This window comes from Epargyreus clarus, unplaced genomic scaffold (assembly GCF_041222505.1).
Source record: "Epargyreus clarus isolate Ecla_fem2 unplaced genomic scaffold, WU_Ecla_fem_2.2 ptg000011l, whole genome shotgun sequence".
NCBI classification, from domain to species: domain Eukaryota; kingdom Metazoa; phylum Arthropoda; class Insecta; order Lepidoptera; family Hesperiidae; genus Epargyreus; species Epargyreus clarus.
This window is the reverse complement of record NW_027332219.1, coordinates 6,554,233-6,566,600: the sequence shown is the minus strand read 5'-3', so window position 1 is coordinate 6,566,600 and position 12,368 is coordinate 6,554,233.

The following is a 12,368-nucleotide window of genomic DNA, read 5'->3' as shown; positions in this document are numbered from 1 at the left end:
TTTAAAAGTAGATGAATACTACAGTGTCAAAAGTAGCTGACCAGTGACATATCATATTAGAGACGTGATAATTCCGGAGTTCCGGGACCAGAATAAGCTACGGTATCCCCTGCCTGACGTAAGAGGCGACTAAAAGGGGCTTCCGGGGTTGCGGACAGCAAGACTGAGAGCTCGAACCGCCCGGCTAGTGACCCCGGGATGGACGGCGGTATGTGTGGTCGCATACCGTCGTACGCACCAGACGGTGTGGCGAGCGCCCAGCTCACCTGGGCGGAGCCCAACGGGGCAATGAGCTAAGAGGACTCCGGTTGCGTTCCTTTGGAGATACCGGAGTCCTTTGCGCAGCGAGGACGGCCACCAGGGGGGTTTTAGTGCGGTAAGAATCCCACACAACTTTGTGTCGCTACCACGGCACCGGGTACCTTTCGAAGGTTGATCCCACGAAAAAAAAGGGTGTTTAGTTACTTATGAACGTTTGGGATTTAAGTTATTTTTGGAATTTTGATCCGCTCATCTACTAATGAAGCTGACTGTACCTTAGCCACTGTAATTAGTTTTTACGGTTACAGGAGAAGGTATTAAGTCTACACTACCTGCTATTGCAAACTTGCCACATAATACATAACACTTAAGTACTTAGTAGCTACTTAAGCTACTTTATTTTGCACCTCTCACATATAAAATAAGATGGATTCTGACTATACAGTGGTTCTTAAACTTTAAATACACTTTTATTGCAAGTAGCTTATTTACATAATTATTTTTAAACCATCGTACCTTTTGCTAAAACTACGCTTGTGGACATGACATATTTATAATAAAAAATAACTTAGGTATAAGAAACAATCCGCTCTTTAATTTTGAAGGTGGTAGAACCCGTGGTTCGACTCAGGCGGCACCACCGTCACACCTTCTGCCTGATAGCAGCAACGTTAAGCTCTGCTGTGTTCTATTGATGCGTGTGGTAAGGGAGACATACTTATCCAAAGTATTCTAGCTTCGTCTTCTGTAGTAACGCATCTGTGGGCGACTTCAGGTAGGAATCTAATCTTATCTGGGTTGATTACAGATGTCCATGGGCAGTAGCTACTTACTATTAGATGTGCTGATTCTTATCTGCTACTCTTATATTATAAAAAAACTGACCAGCAATGTTTATTATGGTCTAAATTGTGTTCCTGCTAATAAAAGACTGTTTTTTTTACCAAAAAGGTAAAATAAGGTTAAGAAAGGTAAGTTAAAGAAGATAAAAGGGGCTTAATTAGGAATCACATATCGAAATTTACACTAATTTATAAACTACTAGTTTTTGCCCGCGGCTTCGCCCGCGTTTAAAAGAAAATAATATGACATACTAACATACATAAAACTGAAAATTTGTACCTTCATTGGAAATACAGTGGCGCCATCTAGCGAAAATTGGTCGTACCAACTCTGGAACCTTCGTGGGCTCTTGGACAACAACTTTGCTAAAGATCATCACTTGATCAAATGCATATTTTACGACTTAATCCTTACTAATATCGATTAAAATAATCGATGTTTTGGGTCCAAAAGATCGATTCTCCGATTAATCGATCTTAGCCATCCCTAGTTCCCGTGGGATTTCGGGGATAAAAACTATCCTATGTCCTTTCTCGGGTCTCAGACTATCTTTGTAGAAAATTTCATTAAAATCGGTTAAGTGGTTTAGGCGTGAAGAAGAGAACCAGACAGACAGACAGACATTAGAATTTATAATATTAGTAAGGATAAGGATAGATTATTTAAGAAACTAAATATTAATATATTACGATTATTTATTTCATAAAAACATATGTAACATGATTTTCGCTATTCTAAGGTTAGAATTATTTCCGCCAAAACTTTCATAACGTATCTCATTTTACGTTGAATCACAGTGATTGCCCAAAGCCAAAGTCGAACGGGGTGACGCGGGTAGCATAATAATGTAGGATGACTCTTATATAACGAATCCTCGTATCTGTACACGTATGTATGTATCTCTTTAGATTAGGTTTTTGGTTTTATAAGTACTTTAGTAATGCCTAAATGTAAAGAAAATGAAAAAAAACAATGTGAGCCGTCACGGGACGCCTGGCAGATGTGAAACATCGACATTATTTTGTAAAAGTAATATGCAGAAAAGAACATATTGTGATAGGAACTAAATATGTCATAATGATAAAATAAAATATTACGATTTTTGCGCATGGCGACGCGTCGCCACACCGTACACACTACTGCATATAGACTGTATATATATACCATCGTATAGCGTGGCGTGGCCACGGCATGCGTCGCCACGCCAGAAATCGGTTTTACGTGCGGCTATAGATGTTTCACATCAAAAGTCCTAAGTGCGAATTCCAGACATCCACGATTTTTCAAAATTATGTATTAGAAGTTAATTATCTTTTTTTTTAATTTTGAAGTAACAAATTACCATGTAGACCTCTTAATGGTCAGTGGCTACTACCATGAACAGTATTAATCAACCCCAGATAAGATTAGTGTTCTACCTGAGGTTGGCTTCCTATCTGGTTAATTCTATCCCTAAGGACTTAGTAGGAACGCACGAATAAGTAAGCCTTGGTTAAATGGTGAAAGAACACTGTAAGATTCCTTACGCTGTTTATCTATATGCTTAAAAAATGTGAGCCGTCACGGGACGCCTGGCAGATGTGAAACATCGACATTATTTTCTAAAAGTAATGTGCAGAAAAGAACATATTGTGATAGGAACTAAATATGTCATAATGATAAAATAAAATATTACGATTTTTTTCCAGATAACGATGACTATTTATTGAATTCGATTGCGCATGGCGACGCGTCGCCACACCGTACACACTACTGCATATAGACTGTATATATATACCATCGTATAGCGTGTCCACGGCATGCGTCGCCACGCCAGAAATCGGTTTTACGTGCGGCTATAGATGTTTCACATCAAAAAGTTGTCAAGGGTGTGTGAAATCTGTCAATTCGCACTTGGCTAGCGCGGTCTATGGCTAAAACCTGGAGGAGGAGACTCGTGCCCAGCAGTGGGACAGTAATGTATGGACATCTATACAGTAAGTACATCTTTATTACTATCGGAACATTCACCAATATATTACCTATCCTATGTCCATTTGCTTCTTCAACGACATATAACAAAAAGTAGGTATAGTTTCCTTATAATATAACTCAAAGTATAAATTTAAGCTCCGCCTCGTTATATAACTTCAAAGCGAGTAGTTTACTTACACCTTAACTAAACTTTCAGTTAAGTTGCTTGTTAAGTTACTTACTTAGTTACTTCAGTAAGTTTTAAACTTAGTAGAAGAGTAGAGTAGTGTACCTAATAGGCTTCGAATCCTTATCCTTACTAATATTATAAATCCGAAAGTAACTCTGTCTGTCTGTCTGTCTGTCTGTCTGTCTGGTTGTCTTTTCTTCACGCCCAAACCACTGAACCGATTTTAATGAAATTTTGTACAAAGATAGTCTGAGACCCGAGAAAGGACATAGGATAGTTTTTATCCCGGAAATCCCACGCGAACTATGGATGGCGATCTAAGATCAATTAATCGGAGAATCGATCTTTTTGACCCAAAATATCGATTATTTTAATCGATATTAGTAAGGATTGAATCGTAAACTATGCATTTGATCTTTAGCAAAGTTGAAGGTACGAATTTACAGTTTTATTTATGTTAGTATGTTATATTATTTTCTTTTAAGCGCGGGCGAAGCCGCGGGCAAATACTAGTATATAATAAGACTTTCAGCGCAGTGTTTAATAACTTTATTGTACATAGGTAGTCCTAAAAGTCAGAGGACGCCATTTTGCTTTTTAGATGTTAAGGGTGGGTTAGTATAAAGTTAAATTCAAGTTTGTGGGGATGCAACTTTTGTCCCGCCTCCATTTTGAAAAAGGGCTATAAATCGTTTTAACTCTGTAGGTATCAGGCATAGATTAGTAAAGACACTTCGCCGCCTTGAAATTGAATGAAGCCACAAACGGCTTATTAGTAAGTTCTTTTTTTGAATTCTTGATAAATAAAAACATCTTTAGAGAAAATTTACGAATAAATAACTAATACTGCGTAATTTACATAATAAATAGATAATTATTTCAAATATTTTAGGGACATTTTAGCACGGAGACGTGGCAAAACTTTTTTACGCAACTATTTCAATTCTCAAAACTGGGTACATTTTCTTGTTAGGAGTGAGTAATCTTTACTAATCTTTGGTATCAGGTAAACGAATAATTTTGGTCTCAAATTGCATTATCTGTTAGTGTAACTGCAAAATAACTAGAAAAAAGTTGTTAATGAAAATTTGTTGCTAAATTTTGATCTATTTTCGTTGTCAAAATTGTTATTTTTGGTTTTACAGAAAATGTTATATTTCTAAGGATACCTTTACTTTAGACTTTAGGCCTTGTTTTTTCTGTTCCATGCTTTAGGCTATATAGTCCACAACTTCACAGATCTAAATTTTCATTACAACTCACACATGCAAGTCTCATGCAAATTATAATTAATTTCTAATACGCACATAACTTTGAAAATCTGGAATGCGCGTGGGCTTCGAACCTCAAACCTGGACGTTGTTTAACTTAGTAAATCAATTATACGACTACACAAGCCTTGGGGTATTAATGCTTTAATTAGTTAAATATAAATGTCGCAGGCAATTAGCTTCATCAGCCATTTAATTAACAGCCTAGCCTCTTTACTAAATGCTACCGTTATCTAGCTTCCTAATAGAGAATTGATAATGTCATATAAAGTTTCAGTGGCAGGTGGCAGAAAGTGGAATAAAATTTAAATGACCAGGCTAGGCAAGTAGTTAAAGTAATAGATGCAAGTATGTAAGTAGTAAGGTATAGTCCGCGTAAGACTGCCAGTCCGCTTTGAATATAGAAATGAATCGCATTGCCATAGTAAATTGTATGACTACCTTCTCGCAAGCAAAGCAAAATGGCCGTCCCATGCCGCGGCGTGACTTCGCCGCATCTCGCAGGGTTTTCGGTCCTCGAGGGATCCTTCCTTACACGATCGACCACCTACGGGGCGCCCGCTCCCGCGGGAGCTCCCAGGGCTGGCGACCCCCGACCAACAGGGGGCCGACCGTCCGCTCGGTATAACGACGCGATAAGTACCGAACCACCCACTAAACAGTGGGGTTGGTCCATTTTTTATACTTGTTCGTTATATTATAATGTTTTAAATAACATTATACTATTATGAATAAATATTAAAAGGGGGCATTTGACCACCTGAGAATCTGCCCGGGCAAAGAGGGTACCCTCGAGACCAGAAATTCCTGCCCACCGCCCTTATGTTGACATTGCCGCAATATATGTGCGCCCGGGGGGTAAGACGTCCCAGCGATAGATAGATAGGATCCTTCCTTACCCGGGCAATCTCCTCAGTGGGTTCACTGCCCACCGGTGTTGTGAGCTGCCGTGAGGTAGCGGTGCAGTTTCGGTCCTATATCTGACGGTGCCAGGCTGCATGTGCAGACTTTCAGTCCTTCAGATGGTCGGAGGACACCTGTCCCTCGAGTTCACGAGAGAGCGGGCGACCGTCGGGTGGTCGAGCGTGGAGGGTGCTAAGCCTCTCAGATGGGCATGTGGCCCATTCTCAGCGCGTACGTACATACGACGCGCCAACATGGCCACAAACCTGTCCAAGGCCGGAACCTTGGGCCCAGCTCGCAACAACTTCAGAGCGAACTAGCCGTTTGGCGCGGACTTTACTTTAACGAGGCTTGGTAATAAGGCTAGGCCATTAATTAAACGGCTAATTAAGTTAATTAGCTGCGACATAAGCGATCCCGTATAAACTTGTTTTGTTTTATACCGGAAGAGGCTGTATTGGAAAAGTTTTAAATATGCACGGAAATGGGATTGGAGAAAGTACTTCGTACACGTGTATGAAAGAGCAGAGGTTCTCAAACTTTTAGAATTATGATGGCTTATTAATAAATTAATTCATCTAAATAATAAACATAATTAAAATTAATGAATTAGGTTAATTATTATTAAATAATTTATCGTTTTATTACTTTTAATGTCTAGTGATAAATTGATGGAGTATTATAATCAAAAAATAAATAAATAAGTAAAATAAAGCTTTCGCCATAGCCTATTTCTGCCTAATAACAGCAGTGTTACTCATTGCTGTATGTAAAATTATGTCTCTCTGGACACATATTTTCCTGAGGCATTCCAGCTTAGTCCTTAGGAGTAGTGGCGCATCCGTGGCTGATCGAATCTAATCTTATCTGCTTCCTTATTATATCAAAAAGGTACCTTTTTATTGATGTGAAAACTTCTTTAACGGCGTTGTGCATTTTTGTGATGTTTAAAAAATGTTAAACTCGCGTCAGGACATGTGTCCTGGTCGAAAATTCCTAAGACGGCAAAGCAAATTGCAAAAGTCAAGATGTCATCCGGTGTCAGCAGAAAAATATGTTTTTACGAGCTTTTGCCGTCGGCTTCGCTTGCGTTACGAAGTGATATATTCATCCCCTATTTTATCTCCTTGGGGGAAGAATTGATCAAAATCCTTTCTTAGCGGATGCTTACGTCATAACATCTATCTGCATGCCAATTTCAGCCCGATCCGTCCAGTGGTTTGGGCTGTGCGTTGATAGATCACTATGTCAGTGAGTCACCTTTTAGTTATATATATTTTGCCGGCACTCCCGTGCAACCCGTTGATTTTTTTCATATGAGTACCCTAATCAGTACTCAACTTCGACTCTATACATATATACTCACGATTACCCAACATTTCGCACTAAGTGAACACATTTATCAATGCAAAAGTGGCTTTCGACGAAAATAAATTTAGCTGTCGACTTCGTCGGAGTGTATTTCGTCGGAAATGGCCGCGTACCGTAACATTTGTAAATGTTGCTTTGTGTGATTTTGTGGTACAAATAATAATAAAAGTAAATATAAAATGTAAATAAATATAGTTTAAAAAACTAAAAAACACGCTTTTATGATAAAATCAACTAAAAAGCAAAAAATAATCTTCAATCTAGGAATCAATTAAGGAACAGTAAATAGTATAATTGTAAAAAAAGCGTGGGGTGCTCCATTTATCAGGTTCAAAAAGCACCCCTTATAAGCAGCTATAACAGTTATTGAAACTAAAAAGCAATTATTTGCAATATAGTAACTTGCGATGAACTTTCTCACAGGTGCTTTAACAATCTCGCCTCGAAAATCGTTAATCCTGAGGATGTTGATAAGGGCAATGGTACAAAATTATTAAAATCGTGTATTGTCATCGGTTTTTGACAATTCTTCAAAATTTTGAATTAAACTGAACATTCAAAGTGGATAGAAATCGGGTTCAAAGATTCCGTTACTGTTACGTACATACATATATACATACAACCCAAGCTAATAAAAGCGTGTTAAAAAGAAATAAAAATGGCCAAGTGTGATTCAAACTCGCACACGGAGTGTTCCGTACTATTGTACCACAAAAATTTAGTTTATATCACGGCGTGCGTAAATTGACGTTTTACGCACGCTTCGCGTGCGCAAAACCCCAATTTCCGACCCCGTAATATAAAATTTTATACAACACGCGGACGAAAAATGTTTTTCTGACTCGTGTGATTGCAGTCCTCGCCTGCGGCTCGGCCTGCAAACTCACACTTGTCAGAAAAAAATTTTTCGTCCTCGTATTGTAATGTACTATTATTTTTTATTTATAATATTTGTTGTTATAGTGACCAACGTAATCAATACTCTGTAAAAACATCATGTGTCTATTTATAGTTCAAGAGATAGAGCCCTGTGATAGATGGACAGACAACAGGCTTAGTTAATAGGGTTCTGTTTTTATCCTTTCGCTACGGAACCCTAAAAACCCTTTTCATTACATACACTCACGATTACTCAACATTTCGGACTAAGTGAACACATTTATCAATGCAAAAGTGGCTTCCGACGACAATAAATTTAACTGTCGACTTCGTCGGAGTGTATTTCGTCGGAAATGCGTAATGTAACATTTGTAAATGTTGCTTTGTGTGATTTTGTGGTACAAATAATAATAAAAGTATAGATAAAAAAAATAGAGGACCAAGTGTGGTTCAAACTCACACATGGAGTGTTCCGTACCACAAAACATTAATTTATTGTTACGATTTTTCTGTACAAAAACTTATGAAACAAAAATTATTTTTTATTTTTCGTAATTGTTGTTATAATGGCCATCATTATAGATACTATGTAAAAAACAAGTGTCTTTCTATTAAGAGAAGAAAGAGATTAAGAGAAGAGATACGAATAGATGCAGATAGAAATACAACGGAGGCTTAGTTAATAGGGTTCCGTTTTTATCCTTTCGGTACGGAACCCTAAAAAGGTACCTTTTCATTACATACACTCGTGATTACTCAACATTTCGCACTAAGTGAACACATTTATCAATGCAAAAGTAGCTTCCGACGACAATAAATTTAGCTGTCGACTTCGTCGGAGTGTATTTCGTCGGAAATGGCTGCGTAATGTAACATTTGTAAATGTTACTTTGTGTGATTTTGTGGTACAAATAATAATAAAAGTAAATATAAAATGTAAAAAAGAAATAAAAATGGCCAAGTGTGATTCAAACTCGCACACGGAGTGTTCCGTACTATTGTACCACAAAAATTTAGTTTATTTTTTATTTATAATATTTGTTGTTATAGTGGCCAACGTAATCAATACTCTGTAAAAACATCATGTGTCTATTTATTACAGTTCAAGAGATAGAGCCTTGTGATAGACGGACAGACAACAGGCTTAGTTAATAGGGTTCCGTTTTTATCCTTTCGGTACGGAACCCTAAAACCCTTTTCATTACATACACTCGTGATTACCCAACATTTCGCACTAAGTGAACACATTTATTAATGCAAAAGTGGCTTTCGACGAAAATAAATTTAGCTGTCGACTTCGTCGGAGTGTATTGTAAAGAAAATACTCTTAATCACCTTTCTCATTTTCCCAATCCAAATTATTCACTATTTTCTTTTAGTCAATTTTCGGATCGTGATGTCGAGAGAGCGCTACTTTCAATACCATCTAATGCGGTTGGTAGCGACTGCGTTAGCCGTAAAATGATCATCCCTCTTCTTGACATACTCCTACCTTCTTTGACGTTCATCCTAAACAGCTCCATTAGTAAAAATTCCTTCCCTTCCTCCTGGAAAGACGCCCATGTGATCCCTTTGCCTAAAAAATCCAATCCATCCGACTTTGCTGATTTTAGACCTATATCCATACTCCCTTTCCTTTCTAAAGTCCTGGAACGCCTCATCCACCAACAGCTTAGCTCCTTTCTTTCTGCTCATGCTCTGCTAAATCCATTGCAATCCGGTTTCCGTCCTGGTCATAGTGCGGCTACTGCGTTGCTAAAAATCACAGACGACATTCGCATGGGGATGGACAATCAGCAGCTGACGGTGCTGACGCTGCTGGACTTCAGCAATGCGTTTAACACTGTTGACTTTGATGTCCTCCTTGGAGTTTTGCGTTCACTCTACATATCTCCGACGGCAATTGATTGGTTTCATAGTTACTTGTGTGGGCGTCGGCAACGTATTCAAATTGATGACAAATTCTCCAACTGGTCCAGTACCACTGCCGGCGTTCCACAAGGTGGCGTGTTGTCTCCACTCCTCTTTACTATTTTCATAAATTCTATTACTCTACACCTCACCTCTCTCTACCATCTTTATGCAGACGATTTGCAAATTTACAACCAAACTAGCCTGAATGATTTAGCCAATGCTATAAATATAACCAACACGGATCTGACTTCTATTTCGATTTGGAGCAAAAATTTTGGCCTCAAACTAAATGCTGCTAAGTCCCAGGCGATAGTCATAGGAAGTTCGCGGCTGATGTCTAAAATTGATTGGCAAAAGTTACCTCCTATTAAACTAGACAATGTTACTATTCATTACAGTAACAAGGTTAAAAATCTCGGTGTCTGCATAGACCAACATTTATCATGGATACCGCAGATTACTGAAGTCAGCAAGAAGCTGTTTGCTGCCGTGAGCTTCCTTCGAAGGTTGAAAAATGTTTTACCTATTCCCACTAAAATAACGCTTGCGCAGTCTCTTCTTCTCCCAATACTTGACTATGCTGATGTGTGTTATCCTGACCTTACCGAGGAGCAATTAAATAAGCTTGAGCGTCTCCAAAATTTGTGTATACGATTCATATTTGGACTACGCAAATATGACCATGTTTCTGAATATCGCGCGAAACTCAAGTGGCTCCCAATTCGCCTTCGCCGGAATGCCCACATTCTATCTCTTCTTTATGGCGTTTTATTTAATCCGAATACCCCTCCTTACCTCAAGCAGCGCTTTCAATTTCTTCACTCATCCCATGATCGATCCCTTCGCTCTTCTGAAAATCTTGCTCTCTGTACTCCTTCCCACTCTACTTCCTTCTACAAGAAATCCTTCACGGTAGTGGCCATCCGTCTTTGGAACTCCCTTCCTGTTTCCATACGTACTGCTAAATCCTTATACTCATTTAAAAATATGGTTAAGTCTCATTACTTACAACTATAACTCTGGTTTTGATAATTACTTCTTCTTAATTTTGTTTATTTTTATTTTTTAATATTATTATTTTCCTTTGCTATTTTATTTTTCAATCATCTCTCCCATTCTATTTTAGTCTCCTTCTTTTACTGGTGCTTAGTGCTATATTTTATTTATTCCAACATGTTTATGCTATCTTAGTCCTATAATTATATTTATTATTATTATTTGAACCCTACCTATTTTTCTATTCATCCCTACTATAACTCCTTACCTAAAGGTTGTCTGGAAGAGATCGCTGGTTAGCGATAAGACCGCCTTTTGTATTGTCTTTAAATTAGTTGTTTATTTTTTATATGTATCTTCTTTTATTGGGTACAATAAAGAGTATTTGATTTGATTTGATTTGATATTTCGTCGGAAATGGCTGCGTAATGTAACATTTGTAAATGTTGCTTTGTGTGATTTTGTGGTACAAATAATAATAAAAGTATAGATAAAAAAATAAACCAAGTGCGATTTAAACTCACACGTGGAGTGTTCCGTACCATAAAACATTCATTTATTGTTACGATTTTTCTGTACCAAAACTTAGTAAACACAATTTATTTTTTATTTTTATTAGTTATTGTTATTATAGTGGCCATCGTTATAATTATTTGTAAAACATTAATGCCTATCTATTAAGAGATACGAGCCCTTTGATACGGTTAGATGCAGATAGACATACAACGGAGGCTTAGTTATTAGGGAACTCTAAAAAGGTACCTTTTTTACATACACTCGTGATTACTCAACATTTCGCACTAAGTGAACACATTTATCAATGCAAAAGTGGCTTTCGACGAAAATAAATTTAGCTGTCGACTTCGTCGGAAATGACCACTTAACATAGTAACATTTACAAATGTTACTTTGTGTGATTTCATGGATTTTGTGTACAAAGAAAAACAACATAAAATCTCATTAAAAAAGTAGGTTTTGACTTCACATGTCACCAACCCATTACTGTCCCACTGCTGGGCATAGATCTCCTCTTAGATTGAGGATTATAGGCCATATCTGTAGTCAATCACGGATACGTTGTCACCCTTATAATAGATTAGTAAAGATTACTCACTCCTAACAAGAAAATGTACCCAGTTTTGAGAATTGAAATAGTTGCGTAAAAAAGTTTTGCCACGTCTCCGTGCAAAAATATCCCTAAAATATTTGAAATAATTGTTTATTTATTATGTAAATTACGCAGTATTAGTTATTTATTCGTAAATATTCTCTAAAAATGTATTTATTTGTCAAGAATTCAAAAAAGAACTTACGATAATAAGCCGTTTGTGGCTTTATTCAATTTCAAGGCGGCGAAGTATCTTTACTAATCTATGCCCTGGTCGACGATGTTCGTTTCTTATGTAAGTCAGACTGCATCCACACAGTTATTTACTCTCTTAGACGACCGAAGTATCGGTAACCGTCGGTTTGAAGAGGGTTCCGGGTTCGATCCTCGGCCAGTCACATCTAAATGTTAAATTTAGATTTCTGTTCTGAGTCTGGGTGTTTGTGCGTTTGTGTGTGTGTGTGTCAGGGAATCCTAAAGTGAGGCTGTGAGTGTGTTTTAAAAGTAGTTTACAATTTTGAAATACAAAGTAAAAACACTAACTTCCACTTTTTGATTTTGTCACTAACAATAAAATAAATCAGTAAGATTTAGTTAACTTTTACTACGAAACTACAAACGAGTCGATAAAGTATCAAATTGAGTTCAAAACTGAACCTTATTTCTTAAATATAAAGTT